This window comes from Camelus dromedarius, chromosome 3 (assembly GCF_036321535.1).
Source record: "Camelus dromedarius isolate mCamDro1 chromosome 3, mCamDro1.pat, whole genome shotgun sequence".
NCBI classification, from domain to species: Eukaryota; Metazoa; Chordata; class Mammalia; order Artiodactyla; family Camelidae; genus Camelus; species Camelus dromedarius.
Genome location: NC_087438.1, coordinates 93,119,713 through 93,136,695, shown reverse-complemented (window position 1 = coordinate 93,136,695; position 16,983 = coordinate 93,119,713). Strand labels below are relative to the sequence as shown.

The 16,983-nt window shown below is 44.2% G+C and overlaps 1 long non-coding RNA gene and 1 other non-coding gene across 2 annotated transcripts in view; both read left to right on the top strand.

Moving 5' to 3' along the window:
- The first annotated feature begins 2,995 nt into the window (after positions 1–2,995).
- The window catches only part of LOC116149521 (uncharacterized), a 33,155-nt gene continuing 19,167 nt past the window's right edge, over positions 2,996–16,983 (top strand). The window contains exons 1-2 of the long non-coding RNA XR_004133116.2: positions 2,996–3,077; positions 3,194–3,271. This is a non-coding gene — a long non-coding RNA (uncharacterized LOC116149521). The remainder of the gene's footprint in view (positions 3,078–3,193; positions 3,272–16,983) is intronic.
- On the top strand, positions 12,456–12,530 carry TRNAA-UGC (transfer RNA alanine (anticodon UGC)). Its single transcript has one exon. It is a non-coding gene; the product is annotated as a tRNA-Ala (tRNA).

The following is a 16,983-nucleotide window of genomic DNA, read 5'->3' as shown; positions in this document are numbered from 1 at the left end:
GCTTCTATGAATTCCTTGTACATTTCTCAGTCCTACTTTAGGTCCAGTTTACTGCTGGGTACTAAAATTTGTTGAAAACTATAGCAAAGTAAGATTGCAAAGAAAAGTAAAGTAGCTGCATCAACGTGTGCTTCTAGCATCCTGGCTTCCCCATCCTGGAGGATCATCCCCACTTTAGTGGATCTGGGGTTCTTGGGTGCTTCCTGATGGCAATTTTTGCTACTTGTGTCCCAGTGCTCCAATCAAGTAGTCCCTGACTTTTGGAGCATCAGATTGTACATTGATTAAAAATGCTGCCAGATTCTTACAGAGGCCCCCAAGCCACTGGTCTATACATGTGTGTATAATTCAGACATATGTGTATGTTAATAAATTTTAAATGCATTTGGTTTCATTTAGTGTTTTGTATCTTGCTTCTTACCTAACAGATCATGAGCATTTTCTACATTATTAATATTCTTTAAAAACATTAAATAGCTACATAATTTATTTAGCTGTTTTCCTTTTGAATGTTTAGATGATCTGAAATTTTTGGTTTGGAAATAGTATTGTGAACATTTTGGTACTGGAATCAATTTGTTGCGTTACATGAGGCAAAGGAGTATTGGATGGCACAAATAAGACCCACATTTCTGTCTTAGAGCACTAATGCATCCTACTCACATGTTGTCTTGTCTCCTCCCTTCTCCCTTCGTCACTTTCTGGAGAGACCAGAAGCTCTGCACCAAATGTTGGTACTATGGCATACTAGGTTTCACCCTAGCTCCTGTTTCTGTATCTTATCTGAAAAGGAATGTGTTGAAAGCTGTGAGGCAGAGAGAAACATTTAGAATTTGTGCCGGCAGGCGTGTCTTGAGTGGGGTTTTGATTTTAGCTGTGAACTCATGAGGGTGAGTGTAAGCTCTTTAGTAGACTATGTGTAGGAGGTGGCCCTCTCTGTAGCCGAGCTTGAGAATGGAGACTGGCTCTTACTCATCTCTAGCACCTTGTTCAGCACTGCCTTGAAATCAATGAAGTATTTGTGAGATTAGATGAGGAGAAAACAGGCTATGCGTTGGCTCAGGTAGTCAGGACACAGTCTAATACTACTAAAATCTGGGACCTAGTGTTGCAAGCAGTGGGGGAGAACCAAGATGTGTATCAGTTTTATCTGAACATCCGCATTCCTACATGAAGCCCATGTTAATTGTGTGAGATATCCCCTCTTCTCCCAAATCCCAGGTTCTGATCAGAAGAGCAGCTGTTGCCCGTATAGGTGAAGGCGATGGAGGTTACTGCTGGCAGAGCTGCCAAAGTGTTCTGGTTCTCTCTCTCTCTCTGGCTGACTTTGCCTTTTGCCTTCTCTCAACCTGATCTGGTGGTGCAACAGTTTGCCTTCCTTCTGGGTTCAACTGAAAATGGTGTGGGAACTTCCTAGTTCAAGAGATTAAAAGTATCTTGTGAGGGCCAGACATCTTTCAAGGGGACTGAGAAGGAGGCTGCCCTGAGGTTTGAGGTCAGGGGATGATTCTGTTCACCTGTGGTTTTCACTTGATGTGAGGAGGGGAAGCTGCTGGGACATATTCTGGAAATGGAGGTGGGGCCATTGCTGACTCCTATCTCAATACCCCTGTGCGGTTGTGACCTGCTGTCTAGGTTGCCGAAGTGATTCCAGGGAGCCTGACTTTGGACCAGTAAGCAGCAGCTTTTACCCCATAAGCTCCAAGCTTACTTCTCTTCTAGCTCCCTCCTAAGGAGTCCCAGTCCCCATGGCCACTATTGATGAGGCTCCAGATTTAAAAGCCCCTCCTTAAGAAGCCTTTCTCTACCTAACGCTATAATTAATCTCTGCTCAGAAACCCTATAGTTCTTTCTCTCAAAACCCCAAAACTACCTCAGTTGTCTGCTAGGAAGCCTAGAGATGCCACGTTCTGGGAATCCTTTACTCCCTGCATGTCCTTCTTTATAGGGCTCTTTGTGCTTCTCTCCCAGGCCACCCCTTGGCATGTGGATTGGACAGTACTCCCATCTGAGACCCTTCCAGAGGAGGCAGTGGCTTAGTGGGCTAGAGTTGTGGAGGGTCAGACAGGTTTGGGCTGGATTCCCACTCTGGGCCTGAGCCTTCCCATGCCATTCTGCATCCACCAGGGAGAGACCAAACACATTTCCTGATCCCCTGGGAGTGAGGAAGGGTCTGGGGTCTCCAGGGCTAACTTGAATGTCCTGGGCTTTGCTAGGGTGAGGACATCCTGCCCCATGTTGTACCTATCTGCTCTTCTAGGAAGAGAGACCTGGGGAGAAATGGAGGGGAAGAAGGAGTGTGAGGGGAGGTCAAGTCTGCATGACCTTGGTCTGAGTCCTGTGTATCAGCCTCCTACCCTGTCAAATGGGCAACTGATTAGCTTACAGGTTTGTCAGAAAGAAAAAAGATGGATTTATATTTGTGAAAGGACGTGTGTGTACAGGGAGGAATTTCCAACATGTCACTGACTATAAAGAGCTAGCTTGAGACTTAGGTCTACCAAGGAGTGAGAGCCCGAAGGAGGTGCTAGGAGCTGCCGACAGTGCTGGGACTGCCTGCCCAGCACCCCCAGGGCTCCGTGGAAGCACGCAGCTTGTCAGAGCTGAGTTTATCCCCAGTCATCCAGGGTTGTATGGCTTGCTAGGGGACAGGCGGGGCTTCCTTGGAGCCTCCCAACCCCATTCTCTGTTCCTCATTCTCACATTTCCCCCCAAAAAGGCCAAAGGATCCTTTCCATCATGCCCTGGGCTGTTCTCAAGAACCTGTGCCTAGCGGCAGTGGGACCCAGGAACCCCAAGAGGGGTGCTGGGAGGTTCCTTAGCATGCCTGAGGACGGAGGCTGGGCCAGGCCGCTGACGTTCACTCTAAGGTGTTCGCCTTCTGCAATTACCACGGCGTTGTGTTAAAAGCCAAACACCTGGGCTTCTTTCACCGGGGCCCTGTGCTGTGAGCTGGGGACGACAGCAGGTCAGACATGATGCCCACTGTTAGGCAGAGAAGAAAAAGAACTGAGCAGTTATGGTGAAGTGTGTGAGTGCCAAAAGCTGGATTTCACTTTTGTTTCTTCGTGGTAAAGGTAATTTAGACATTACAATAGCAGCTAACGGTGAGGGCTATGGACCAGGGACTCACTGTTCCATGTGTGCACACTGGTCAAATAAAGTAGTTACTATTATTATCTCCATTTCACAGGTAAGGGAACAAGCACACAGTTAAGCGACTTGCCTGAGGTCATACAGCTGATGAGAGAGAACCGGGATTTGAATTAAGGTAAGATCTGACCCCAGCCTCCCTGATTTTAATCACTAATTGACTCTTATTATAAAAAATGAGACAGCTACACAAAAGTAAGAAGAAAAACTATCCAAAGCTTCTCTCTCTTTAGGCCCTAAACATTCTCTTTTTCTTCCTTTTAAAGTTGCTTTTTTTTATGAACATAACATAACACACTATAGGAAAATGCATCAAACAGATGTACAGCTTAACAAATTATTAAAAAGCAAATGCTTATGTAGCTATCACCCAGGCAGAGAAATAGAACTTCGCCAGCAGCCCATGCTCATTTTCCCAATCACCACCACCCCCTCCCTCCATAGGGAGCTATGATTTTGACTTTCATGGCAATCATTACCTTGCTTTTCTTTTTAGATTTTCCACCTAAATATATATGCATACAGTTTAGTGAGTTTTGGACTTTCATATAAACTGAGTCATACAGTATGCTTTGTATATATTCTTTCGTGACTGGCTTCTTTCATTCTACATATGATTTTGAGATTTGTCATGTTAGTTCAGTGTGTAGCGGTAGTTCATTCACTTTCGTTGCTGAATGGTATTGTAAAATATAATGCAGTATATTTATCTAGTCTACTGTTAATGAACGTTTGAGCTATTGCCAGTTTCAGAGTATTATGGATAATACTATTAGGAACGTTCTTATACATAGACATGTTTTTTGCTGCTTACAGGAGTAAACTTTGCATTTCTAGTGGGTATGTGCCTAGGAGTTGAATTGCTGGATGCATACATTCAACTTAAATAGCTAATGCCAAACAGTTGTCTCAAGTTGATTGAACCAATTTACACTCCTTCCTCTAGCAGTGTGTGAGACTTCCTGTTGCTCTATATCCTTGCTAATGCTTGGCATTGTTAGTGTTCTTAATTTTAGGTAATCTTCTGGATCGCTCATTGTGGTCTGACTTTGCAGTTCCTTGCTGTTTAATCGTATTGATCATTTTCCCATATGTTTATGGGATTTGTGAAGTGCTTTTTCAAGTCTTGCTTATTTTTCTATCGGAGTGTCTGTCTTTTTCTTATTGTTTTATGAAAGTTCTCTGTTTTGGATACGAGCCCTTAGTTGTTTATATATGTGACAAATTGTTCCTCCTGTTCTGTGTCTGGCTTGCCTTGGCACTCCTAATGGCGTCTTTTAATGAACAGAAGTTTTTTTGAGGAAATAATAGCTGTTTTATTGAGATCAACTTTGCACATTTAAATTCACAGATTTTAAGTTGTTCAATCAGTTTTGACAATTGTTTATATCTGTGTGACCCCACCCCAAACAGCACATATGACATATCCATCACCCCAGAAAAGTTCCCTAGTGCTTCTTTCCAGGTGCTCCTTTACCTACCGTTCAGAGGTAACCATTTTCTGATTTTTATCACCATAGGTTGGTTCGACCTGTTCTGGAACTTCATATAGGTGGGATAAAAAGTGTATTCTATTGTATCTTACTTCTTTTGTTTAACACAGTGGTTTTACTTCTGTGTTTTGTTTTTAGATTCACCCATATTTTTGCATTATCAGCAGTTTGTTGCTTTTTATTGCTGAGTAGTGGTCGTTGAACTAATAGGACATCATTTGTTTATTCATTCTTCTGTTGATGGACATTTGTATTGTTTCTAGATGTATATGTATATGTATATGGATTTAATATATATTATACATATTACATGTATGTTGATACTTTAATAATATTTAATACTTAATATATTAAATGTATAATATTAAACTTTACATTTTGAGGTAATTATAGATTAATGTGCAATTATAAGAAATAATATAAAGACCCTGTGTATCTCTTACCCAATTTTCCTTGATGACATTTTGTAAAACTAGTACAAAATAGTCCACTATCACAGCCAAGATATTAACATTGATACAGTCAAGATACAGAGCATTTGTATCACCACAAAGATCCCACTTGTTGCCCTTTTATAGCCATTCCCACTTCCCTCCCACTCTCAACCCCTTCTTAATCCCTGGCAACCACCAATCTGGTCTCCATTTCTATTATTTTGTCATTTCAAGAATGTTGTTGTTACTTTCAGGTGTATAGCAAAGTGATTCAGTTGTACATGTACATACATATATATTTTTTCTTTTCAGATTCTTTTCCATTACATATATGTTTTCTGAGTAAGAGTAGATTTATTCAGAGAGATGTACACTCCATAGAGTGCGGCTGTCTTGGAAGGTGAGAAAGCAAGAGAGCCATTATATGTTATTACAAGAAATTGAATATAGGTCCCTGTGCTCTACAGTAGGTCCTTGTTGTTTGTTTTATATGTAGTAATGTGTGTCTGTTAATCCATGGGGATCACGTTTAACAGCCTAATTTTATAACAATCTATTTTAAAACTTTGCTTTTACACATCTCCATCCTCCCCCCTTTAAGTTGTTGTCACTCACAACATCTTTATGCATCGTGTGCTCAGTAGCATAGATTTGTAATTATTTTCCATGTGTTTGTCTTTTAAATCTTGTGGGAAACAGAAAGTGGAGTTATAAACCAAAAATGTAATAGTAGTTGTTTTTGTATTTGCCTGTGTATTTATCTGACCAGAGATCTTTATTTCTTCTTGTGACTTTATGTACTGTCTAGTGTCCTTTCATTTGTCTGAGGGGACCCCCTTTGACATTCTTGTAGGGCAGGTCTGATAGTACTGAACTCCCTCAGTTTTTAAAAATCTTGGGGTGTCTTAATTTATCTCTCATTTTTGAAGGACAGTTTTGCTGGATTTAGGATGATTAGTTGATAGTTTTTCCTTTCAGCACTTTAGACATCCCACTGTCATCTGGCTTCCTTGGTCTCAGATGAGAAATTGTTAATCCTATTGGGGATCTCCTTTATGATCAGTTGCTTCTCTCTTGCTGCTTTTAAGATTTTCTCTTTGTCTTTATTTTTCATGAGTTTGATTATAATGTGCCTCAGTGTGGATCTCTTTGAGTTTGTCCTGCTTGGAATTGAGCTTCTTGGATTTTTGGATTTGTAGATTTATGTTTTCCGTCCAATTTGGGAAGATTTGGTTATCATTTTTCTTCAGATACTCTTTCTGCCCTTTCTCTCTCTCTTCCCCTTCTAAGTTTCCCACAATCTATATTTTGGGGTGCTTGGTGGTATACCACAGGTCCCTTAAGACTGTTCATTTTGTTTTTTCCTCTCTGCTCTTTAGGCTTAATAATTTCAGTGGTCAATCTTCATGTTTGCTGATTTTATTTCTGCCTGCCCAAATATGCTGTTGAACTCCTCTAGTGAATTTTAGTTATTATACTTTTCAGCTCAGTAAGTTCTGGATGTCTCATCTGAGTGCCAGGACTGTTAATGTGGTGTTAACCTGTGTTAATAAGATTTCTTCACTCTGGCAGGGCCGTAACACCAATTTCCTTCAGCACTCTTTCTTTCAACCCAATAGGAGCTACTGTCTGGCAAGCTTCAGGTGGTCTCTTCCCACACATGTGTAGCCTAGCCATCAGTCACAGATTTATAAGAAACCCCTATACTGGGTCTTTCCACTGCCCTGCCTCTCAGATTATAGCTGCTTTAGCTGCTCTAAACTCTGAGCTCTTCCTCTTCAGCCCACTAAGTAGTACTGTCCTGCTCTGTTTGGACTCCAGCTGTTTGAAACATGATTGGGAAACAAACAAACAAATAAATATTCCAGTTTTATAGTTGTTTATGGTGGGAGAGCCAGACTGGTATTGGCAACTCCGTCAGAGTTAGAGGCAGCGTCCTCCTTCTTTCTTTCTGGATGAAATGGACTGTGTTGGCAAAGATGTTGAGACAGATGTTAGGCAGAGCTAGCCACTCTCTCCGACCCCTGCCTTTGTCAGGTCTCTCTAAGCAGTAGGGAAATCCCTTGTTAGGCTCTGGGAGCGCATGGATGTGATGTCTTGCATCCCCCATCCTTAGTATACTCCACGTGAAGGGACTCCTACTACATGAGCCCTGATAGCAAGATTCTCTTGGATCCTAGAAGTCATTCACCTTATTGTTGCCAACAAATAAAAAGTGTGTTCATTTCTCATTAAAAACTCAGTTCTGCCTCTATTAGCCTGCTCTTTTGCAGCAAGGACGTTAAGTTTGCCCTGTGGCCTGGTGGAGGGTTGATGGGAGCACATCTTCAAAGTTCTGTTTGGCTTCTTAGCTACTGTAAGTCATTAGCACATGGACCAGACTCCCAGCCTTGGGCCTGCAGGCAGAAAGCCATGTTGTAAACCATGTTCCAGCAGAGGCAGACACACAAGGGATATCTTTCAGCCCATTAGGAAGGAGGCATAGCCAAGTCAAACATTAAAACAGAGAAGTTACTCTGAGACATGCTACGCCTGTAAAGGGATATGAAGCTTGGCATCTCACCCTGCTCCAGAAGCCCACAGACAACTCATTCATTCAGCAGACATTTGATGACTGCCTGTACTGAGCCAGGCCCTGTGTTGGGTACCAGGGGATACAGGGTGAGACAAATATTCATCAAGGACTTGAGCTGGCTCCTAGGGTCAAATCTTGGTTTCAAAGAAAATTAAGGAAAAAATTGCATTGAACGTGTCTTTTCCATATTTCTGTTTGAAGAAAAGAGCATATAAACTGAACTTATTTTCTGGAAAAGGATCCAGAGATTTCATTTTGGAAGCTGGGGTACTGCTTTGAGGGGGACCTCTGGCTGTGTTCTACCCACCCCCACACTCTTAGAACAGGCCCTCTCAGAAGCCCATACCTATCTGTGTTTCCACAGCTGAAGGAGTGGACAGGCTCCAGCCTTTCTGGAGGCCGAGGACTCCTGATTTCCCTCCTCTTCCTCCTTTCTCCAAGAAATAGATATCCGAGTTTGAGGCAGACCAGCCCACATGTAGGAGTAGGCATGGACTCCATCCCTGGGTTACTCCTGGACCAGACAGTTCATTCTTGCCCTCCTGGGACCCTCACTCTGTAGGTGGGTTTCTGGTAGGTAGAACAGGGGAATTTCTATCCTAGGTGCCATGAGCCTGACTCTGGAGCCGGAAGACTGCTGGTCAGGATGAACATTTGTGGGTCTGTGTTCTTTGGATAAGTGAGTCCACCACCCTCAGATAAATTCTTGGTATTTTCTCTGAAAATTCACTTTCTGTTGAAGGGAGGTCTCTGCAGGGTCTAATGGTCCTATGACTTCAGAGACTACCTAGGCTTCCTTTCATTAGTTTCATAAATATAGCTGTGACTTCTTTCTTTCTTCGGTCTTTGTGAGTCTTCTGGCTTAGGTGCCTGGAGTCATAGAATAAGGGAAGGCAGGCAGGGTTTTCTTGCCTGCTGGTGTAGTTTTGAGGTTTTCTTGGCCACATTGTTGGATAAAGCTTCCATTTTGGGGTCAGACACTATCTGGGGCTGTGTGCCTGGACAATGCCCTTGGCTATTCCTTGTCCTGGATTCCCCATCCTCTCTCCTCTGCCCCACCCACCACACTGCACAGCCCTTTCTCCCTCTTACCACTGTCACGGGCATGATAATGGTCCTCACATATGTGGTGCCCCTCCATGGGCAGGCTTAGATTTTTGAGGAAACATTTTTTTTTTCTGGAGGGAGGAAAAGTCTATGCTATCACGGTCATTATTTGTGATAGAAATGTATTGACTTAAAAATATAAGAAAACAATTAGGTCTGGATAAGATAGCTTAGAAGAGGTTCTCTAGGTGGAAATAGGTGGACTACGTGGTATGCTCTGTTTTGTGGTTGAAATGGGATTGCGGACTCAGGAGGCTGGAGCCTGACCTGAGGAGCAGAGGGAACCTTGTCAGTACTACCACCAGGGGTCGCCAGAAGTTGAGCTACCGCTTTCCTGGGTTATTAGTTATAACGCCGGCTCTTGTCTCTCAGGAGAGCAGGTGTGAATGCTAGCCAAGAAAGAGGACACTGTTCTATAACCTGCTCTATTGTACAAAAGAAGTAAGCTGTTTGGTTGTAACATTAACCGAGGGAGTAATGGGACCAAGACTTAGAAATGGTGCTCTGGATTCTCCAGGAATGTGCCCGAAGGGGAGGAGTGGCAGGGACAGACAGAGAAGGGGAGTTCACAATTACTTCTGACTCAGTAGAAAAAAAAATGAAAACAACAAACAGATACATCAATAAATAGGGAAAATGTATGAAGCTGTGAGCCAGTATTGGCCAAAGGTATCCAAAGTTTTCTGATAGACCAGACTTGGAGAACCAGGTTTTCATGGTGCATGAACTGCTCTGAGCCCTAATGAGTTTGATTCCTCCCTTCTCACACTCTCCGCACAGTGAGAGGAAGCTTTTCTATAATTGGTCCTTGAAACATTACTACAATCACATTGTGGCCTCCTTCTGCTTATTTTTAATTACAAGGTCTATTGCATTGTTAAATTATTAACTGTGACAATTACTTATCTTGGCATTTTCTTATCTTGATGAAAATGAAAATAGCAAGGTCATGGTAGCTCACTGGAGGTTTTGGTCTGTGACAGCTGAAATTAAGCTGGACCAGCTCAGCAAATGTTTGCAGTGTGGGAAACAGCCGTGTTTGCAGAGGATCTGCTAGTGGAACAGGGCTAAGGAGATGCAGCACCCACAGTGCTCTTTCTGGCTGGTTTGGCTGGGCTGGCAGGGGAGGTGGGAGGTGCTGCTGTGGCCCCTTACCCTCTGACTTTGAGGAAGGGCCCTGAGCAAAGGGCTTACACCTGCAGAAGCTCTCTATCTGGTGAAAGTGACAGCCCAAGGCAGAGTCAGGAAGCAGAGCACGTCTTGCTGCCTCTCCTGATGTGGCCCAGCTCTGCCCTGACTCATGGTACCCCTTTTGCTTTTCTAAGTTCCCCTTATCTGAGGCCTGTTCCGGACCCCTTCTTCCCTACTCCTCTCAGCCCACACTAACCTCCCTTGCTGCTCACTGTTTGACAGCACTGGCGACAATGACAACAACTAAGCTACAACAGTAACAATGACTAACATGTATTGTGTCTTTACTGTATACCTGGTGCCTTGCCCACAGTGACTTGGCAAATGTCTACAAATGCTGGTCACGGCTGACCTCATTGTCATGCTGCCTTCTGTCCAGCAGGGGGTAGTGTGACTACACCATAAAGGGAACCCTTTACCTCTGTTCTCCAGAAAAGTGAAACTTGAGAGTTTTTGAGCATCATGGAAGAATGAATCTGGCTTTGACAGTGGGTCCAAGGCTTTGACAGGCATTGAGGGTAAAAGGATGCACAACTATCACCACTTGCTCCCCCAAGCCTTGGGCACTTGGGGTCCATCAGCCCCACTGTCAAGTCATTCTATGCTCAATCCCCGGGTCCACTGACTTCATGGAAAGCAAAGTGCAGACATGAACTTGGAAAGATGGCTTTGGCCTCAGTCGACAGTACTGATTCAGTGGCAGGTATTTGACACCTTGCTTCCTTAGGGATACACAGATGGTTCCCAAACCAGATAGCCAGTTGGTAGGAATTAGAGGTTGGGGGTACACAGATCTGCAGAGGTGTTTCATAAATTAGGGGATGGCACTGCCCCTGAGAGACCATTTGTTGGTGTGGGGCAGTGGTTTCAGTAAGCAAATCTCTAAGCTGAATAGAGTTTCTCAGGCAGAAGCCTGTGAAAAAGTCCCATCTTCCTCATAGCCTGGAGCCAACTGTTTCTATATATCGTTCCCAGAGGGGACGGGGCGAGGCTATTGGTGGGATGTGGTTGTGTCAGCTCCGACCTCTCTCACCTGTGGAGGACCCTGGGGAGAAGGTAAGGTATCAGCTGACTCTCGCCCTGGGCAATCTGTCGACCCAGCCCTGGCAGTGGTCTCATGCCTTGGGGAACAGGCGAAAGAGCTTCCTGGAGGTGACTCCACTGACGTTTCTGACCACACCAGGGCCTTCTCAGGACGCTCAAGGCTGATTGTTTTAGGAGGGATTTTTGTATCTGGTCCCCAGCAAAGCTAGGCTGGGAGATCTCTGACTAACTTCCGTGTGGAGTTTAGAGGCTGGGTCCCTCAGCACAGCCCATGTCAGAGGCTCCAGCTCTGAAGAACTTAAAGATCGATGTTGCTGCTCCTCCTCTTGGCTTCAGAAGGGCTTTTGGTTCAGATGTTCAAAGCAGCCCTGAGTTATCTTTGTAGCTTCTCCAGATTCCTCCCCTAGCCTCTAGGCCCCTTGTGAAGAGAAAATGCTAAGCTATCACAGACCGCTAACTCCACCCTCCCAACCATCCACCTGCCGGCAGCCAGAGAGATCAATCAGAAGGAGTACAACTGCACAATGTCTGCACGTCCAAGGCCATGCCCACGTGGGAGGCCTCTTGCTCCCCACCACCGCACCTCACACGAACTGGCCTTTGCTGCCAAGGGGCTCAAGTTCAAGGAAGCTGTGTACGTGTGTGCCTGCTCACCGCAAGCGCATCTGAGAGATTTGCCTTTCACTGCCCGTGTTGCAGATGATAAGGACACGTTCCTTAATTTCTGACCTGGTTGATCATTTGGGGCCGTTTGTGTACTCCGGTTTAAAGTAGTAATAATAATATGTAGCAGTTTTGAGCACTTTAACACTAGCTAAGTTCTTCACATGGATTACCCAATTTAATTTTCACAAGAACTTTATGATGTAAGTGCTATATATAATACACATATGATATTATACACGTATTTTATATACTATTTATAATGTTCCAGTTATATAAGGTAGAATCTGAGATGTAGAGAGGTTGAATTAAAGACTTCCAGGGAGAACTCGCTGAGGCAGAAACTTGAGTAGGGGGCTCAGAGGAGGCTGGCTGAGGAGCAGGAGACATGTTCAGGTCCCTCCCACCCCAGATGCTTGCACCATCTGATCTGGAGGGGGACGTGGGTCTTGGAAAGTACAGCACGGCCCGCCCTGCACAGTGTTAGGAGCAGGGAGGAATGGCAGCATCCTTCAGGCTTGAGAAAGGTGTTCTGTCACACTTTGATATGGCAGATGGATTGACTTCCTGGAATTCAGGGAGGATGGGAGGGCAGACGTCTGGCAGACGTCTGGCAGACTGATGCTAGAAAACATAGGGGCTTCCTCAAGCCAGTAGTGGGCTTTTCCGGCTCACTGACAACTTTCCCCAAGACCACAGAGCCCCTGAGTTGGGACTCTGAATGTCTCTGTATGAGAAAACTGTCCAGTGAGGTCTGCAGCAAGGAGGTCACTTAAAAAAGTTAATTAAAAGTGGGGAGGGTATATAGCTCAGTGGTAGAGTGCACACCTTGCATGCATGAGGTCCTGGGTTCAATCCCCAGTATCTCCATTAAAATAAATAAAGTAAATAAAAACCTAATTAACTCCCCCCCAAATTAATTAAAAAGTGATAGGTTAGTTTGTATTTTTCAAATTGCTAAAACATACGCATAAGAAATTAATTCAAACAGTAGGAAATGGTGAAAACTAAATCTCCGTCCCACTTCTGTCCCCTGTATGGTCGCTGTTCTTGTGTACCCTTCTGGAGACAATTCATGCAGGTGTAGTCATCTCTGCAAATGTGACAAATTGTTGAAATGGGTTCTCTACCTAAGTTTCATCTGAAGTCCCAAACTCGGCAAGTCTAACAAGAGGGGGTTCAGTAAGATAACTTATAGGAAAATTAATTGGATAGTTTGAATGTGGCTTCCTCTGATAGACACCTGCAGAGTCTAAATGTGAGATAGAGTGGGATGGATGAGAAGAGGAAAGGAGAGGAGAGGACTGGAGGAGAGAGAGAGGTGTGAGGTGCATTTGGAGCCAACTGTGCTTTTGCCAAAAGCAAGGGCATTGATACATACATGTTCTTATAGGCCAGATATGGGCACAAGGGGCAGAGGGATGGTCTAAAAAGATAGATCAGAAGGGGAAGGCAGCCCTAAAGACAGATAGATCCTGAAATGCCCCTAGATTGAGGGAGGGAGGAAATCAACAGCCATCCAGAGGAAAATGCAACCATACGTTACCATGTTGGTCTCTAAGGAAGCCACAGAAGAACTCCTGAGAGGAAGGTCAAGTCTAGAGAAAACCAGCTTTAAACATCAGCTGTGACTAAAGGAAGCCAGTGCCAGATGACAATGGTGACAGTCAAATATCCTTCTCCTTCTCTCGCATTCATCGTGGTAATCAGAATACTTTGTTCATGGACATTTTTGTTGGTAGCTACTTTATCACAATGCTCCTGGTGAGGAAGTCGATGGGCAGCATACTAAAATACTACTTGGTCTATGTAACAGGAAAGACTAGATCCAATGGCCAGAAGCCAGACTTCAGTCTCTGCACTGGAGAGCCGTGCTCTCTCACTCAGTTTCCCAGACTCTGGCCAGTTCACATACCTGAAAACACATGACTGCAGGGGGTTGTTGGCCCTCTTGAGGAAGAAATCTGCAACAGTGCCACAGATACACTCAAGTGTATACTGTAAACATGCTCCCAAGCCTTCCCCAAGGGGATGTATAGCCATTCACCAGGGTGACTGTAGACTAAGGAAATATACAGCCCTTTGTGGGGGAACTTGATACTGAATCTTAATTTTTGCTAAATCTTGCAGACTCAAAATGCCACTGTAGTTTACCAGTCAAAGAAAAGGTTAATGATGATGAAATGATAAATGGAGTTTTGGACAATCTTCATCTCAATCGGGGCCCATGACCCTTCTCTGCGGTCCGTCCCTTGTCTCTAAATATATAATTGGCATAGATACATTCAGCAATCGACAGAATTGTCATTAGGTCCCTGACCTGTGGAGTGAGAACTAATATGGAATTTCCCCTTTCTACAAGGACATTAAGCCAAAAACAATATTGCATCCTTGGTAGGGGTGGAGGGAGGATTTCAGAGATCAGCATCAAAAAGTCTTGAAAGATACAGAGGTAGTGATTTCTATCACGTGCCCATTTAACTCATCTATTTGGCTTGTGTGGAAGGTGGGGGGACTTTGGAAAATTACTATGGATTATCATAAACCTAAATTAATTGGTAATTCTAGTTGCAGCCACTGTTCCAGTTGGGGTATCTTTATTGGAACAAATCAACACAGCCCCTGGCACACTGTATGCAAGTTTTTGATCTGACAATATTTTTGATTTTACCCGTGAGGCACGCTTTTGACAGGGCACCTTCCTAATGTCGTCTCAGGGTTATGTCATCTCTTCTGCTATTTGCCATATTATAGACTGGAGAGATCTTGATCGTCTTAACATTCCAAAGGACATCACAGATGCATTACCTTGATAACAGCCTGCTGATTGGACCAGATAAGCAAGAAGTAGTTAGTATCTTTGAAGCCTTAGAAAGACACATACAAGCCAGAGGATGAGAGATTAACTCCAAGAAAATACTTTGAGATTTTTTGGAGTCTAGTGGTTTGGAGAACACGGGGATATGCCCTCCAAAGTGAAAGAAAAGTTGCTGCATCTTGTAACCCTTGCCTTTAAAGAGGCACAATGATTCGGGGCCTCTTTGGATCTTGGAAGCAGTATACAACATTTGAGTGTGCTGCTCTGACCTATTTATTAATCTATTGGCTGACAGTTTTACAGAGCCCAGAGCAAGAGAAGACTGCCAGAGGTCCAGGCAGCATCACAGATGCTCTGAGACGGAGCTTTAGGACCTAGCAAGTGTCTGTGGTAAATAAAGATGCCTTGTGGAGACTAGTCATCCAGGCATAGACCCTTACAGTTCTGAAGAAAAACCTTTTTTATGCAAAGAACTATCTCCATTTAAGAAACAGCTCTGGGCTTCCTACTGGGCCTTGGTAGAGTAAATTCCTGACCTTAGTAGACAGGTAACCTGAACTACCCATCATAGCCTGGGTCTTATTTGACCACAGCCAGAATATAGGGATCTGGGAATCCAGAGGGTGAAAGTGGGAGAAGCTCCTTTCACTACCGTCCCCGATAACCTGCTCGGATGATTTTTCCTTCATGGCCCTGTATCTCTGGGCTCAGCTCGTTTTGAAGTCTTGATTTCAAAGGGAGAAATGCTTTCCCCAGGAAGCCACAACCACACAGTAGAGTTGGAAGTGGAGACTGAGACCTGGCTATTTTGGTCTCCTCATGACACTGAGCCAATGGGCAAAGAAAGAGTTTATCTACTAAACTGGTTGGGATGATCAATCCCAATTACCAATAAATTCACTGTTTTGTTAAGTTAAAGTTGGTGTTCTGTCCTTTGCAACAAAGATACACAATAGGAGCTCAATAGCTACTGAATTACAGGTTAGTTTTTCTTCTATATCTAGGTTGCTCAATTATTGGGTCACAGAATAGCGCATATATTTTATGTTTTTAGTCTGGGTGGGAGCCTCCTGTCTTGATGATACCTGGAGATGCAGTCCACTCCAGGGGTGATGAGAGGGCAACCTGGACAGAGCAGCAGAGAACAGAGCCAAACTTTTGGTTGTCATTTTAAACATGAAAAAAAAAAAAGAGCAATTCACCAATATCATTTTGTGTTTAATTCCTTCCCCCAGTCTCTCCCCAGGACCTCTGGAAGCTTCTTGCAGTACAAAGTTTGAAACTGCTTCTTTATTTCACACCTTTGACAAGGGATAGCTTAAGGTCTGAGTCAGAGCTCTGCATGAAGCTGCTTCCCTCTACCCGTCGCCTCACTTCTCCTTGTTACAATGTCCAGTTTAATGGGTCGGTTGCCTATTTAATGGGTTGGAAATGAGGTCCCAGGTGTCTACGTCAGGGCTTTGAGACTTATCTGGTGGTACAAGTTTCACTCAAAATGAATGCACTGCGTGGTGAGGGGGATAAACATACTCGTTAAGAGAGCTAACCGACGTCCTCATTGTCACCTAACAGCATGCATTAGGTGTGTGCTTAGAATAATGTCTTTTCTACCAGCCAAATGGGAAGCTGCTCTAATGCATTTCCCTGAATTTGGCCTGCCACTATTGTAAATTACCTTGCTTAATGGACTCTGGGATTCTGTTATCTATTTGGAAACTTCTGAGCTCCTGGACAACCAAATCAAGTGCCTTAGTCCCCAGGAAGGGAAGGCAGGCTTAGAAGATTTACAGCTCTATGAACAATTGATGTCTGTTGTGTTTTGCAAACAACTTTCCTGTGGAATAAGTGCTTATGATGAGGCTGTGGGCACTTTTTTTTTGATACGTTGCCCTGAAATAATGACGACCAGGGCCCCTAAATCCCGTCTGGAAATCAACATGCCAGGAAGGTACTTGGCAATTACTTTACCCTACCCTCACCCCAGCTGCATGTGGGCACCCTGCCCAGGCCCTCGGCAACTTTCCGAGCAGCTAAAATAGTCATAATCACTACCACCACCAGCACAGCTCACAGCTGTAGAGTCCTTTACAGCTGACAGAAGGGTTCAGGGCCTTGTCTCACCTGTTGAGACATGGAAACTGAGGCCCAGAGAGTGAGGGCCAGAAGCAGAGTGGAGCCCGGGCCTCCTGACCTGCCTTTATCATCTCTGTTGTTCCCTACCACCGGGATGGTTGATTTTTTGTGTTGACTTGACTGGGCGATGGTGCCCAGTTGTTGAGTTGAACATCATTCTGGGTGTTTCTGTGAGGGTGTTTTTGGATAAGACGAACCTTGAATTGGTAGACTGAGTAAATTGCCCTCCCCAGGGTACAGGCCTCCTCTAATTCTTTCCTGAACTGACTAGAACAAAAGGCTGACTTTCTCCTGAGGAAGAGTCATCCTGCGTGATGGCCTTTGAACTGGGACATCAGATTTTGGACTTGCCAGCCTCCATAATCACTTGAG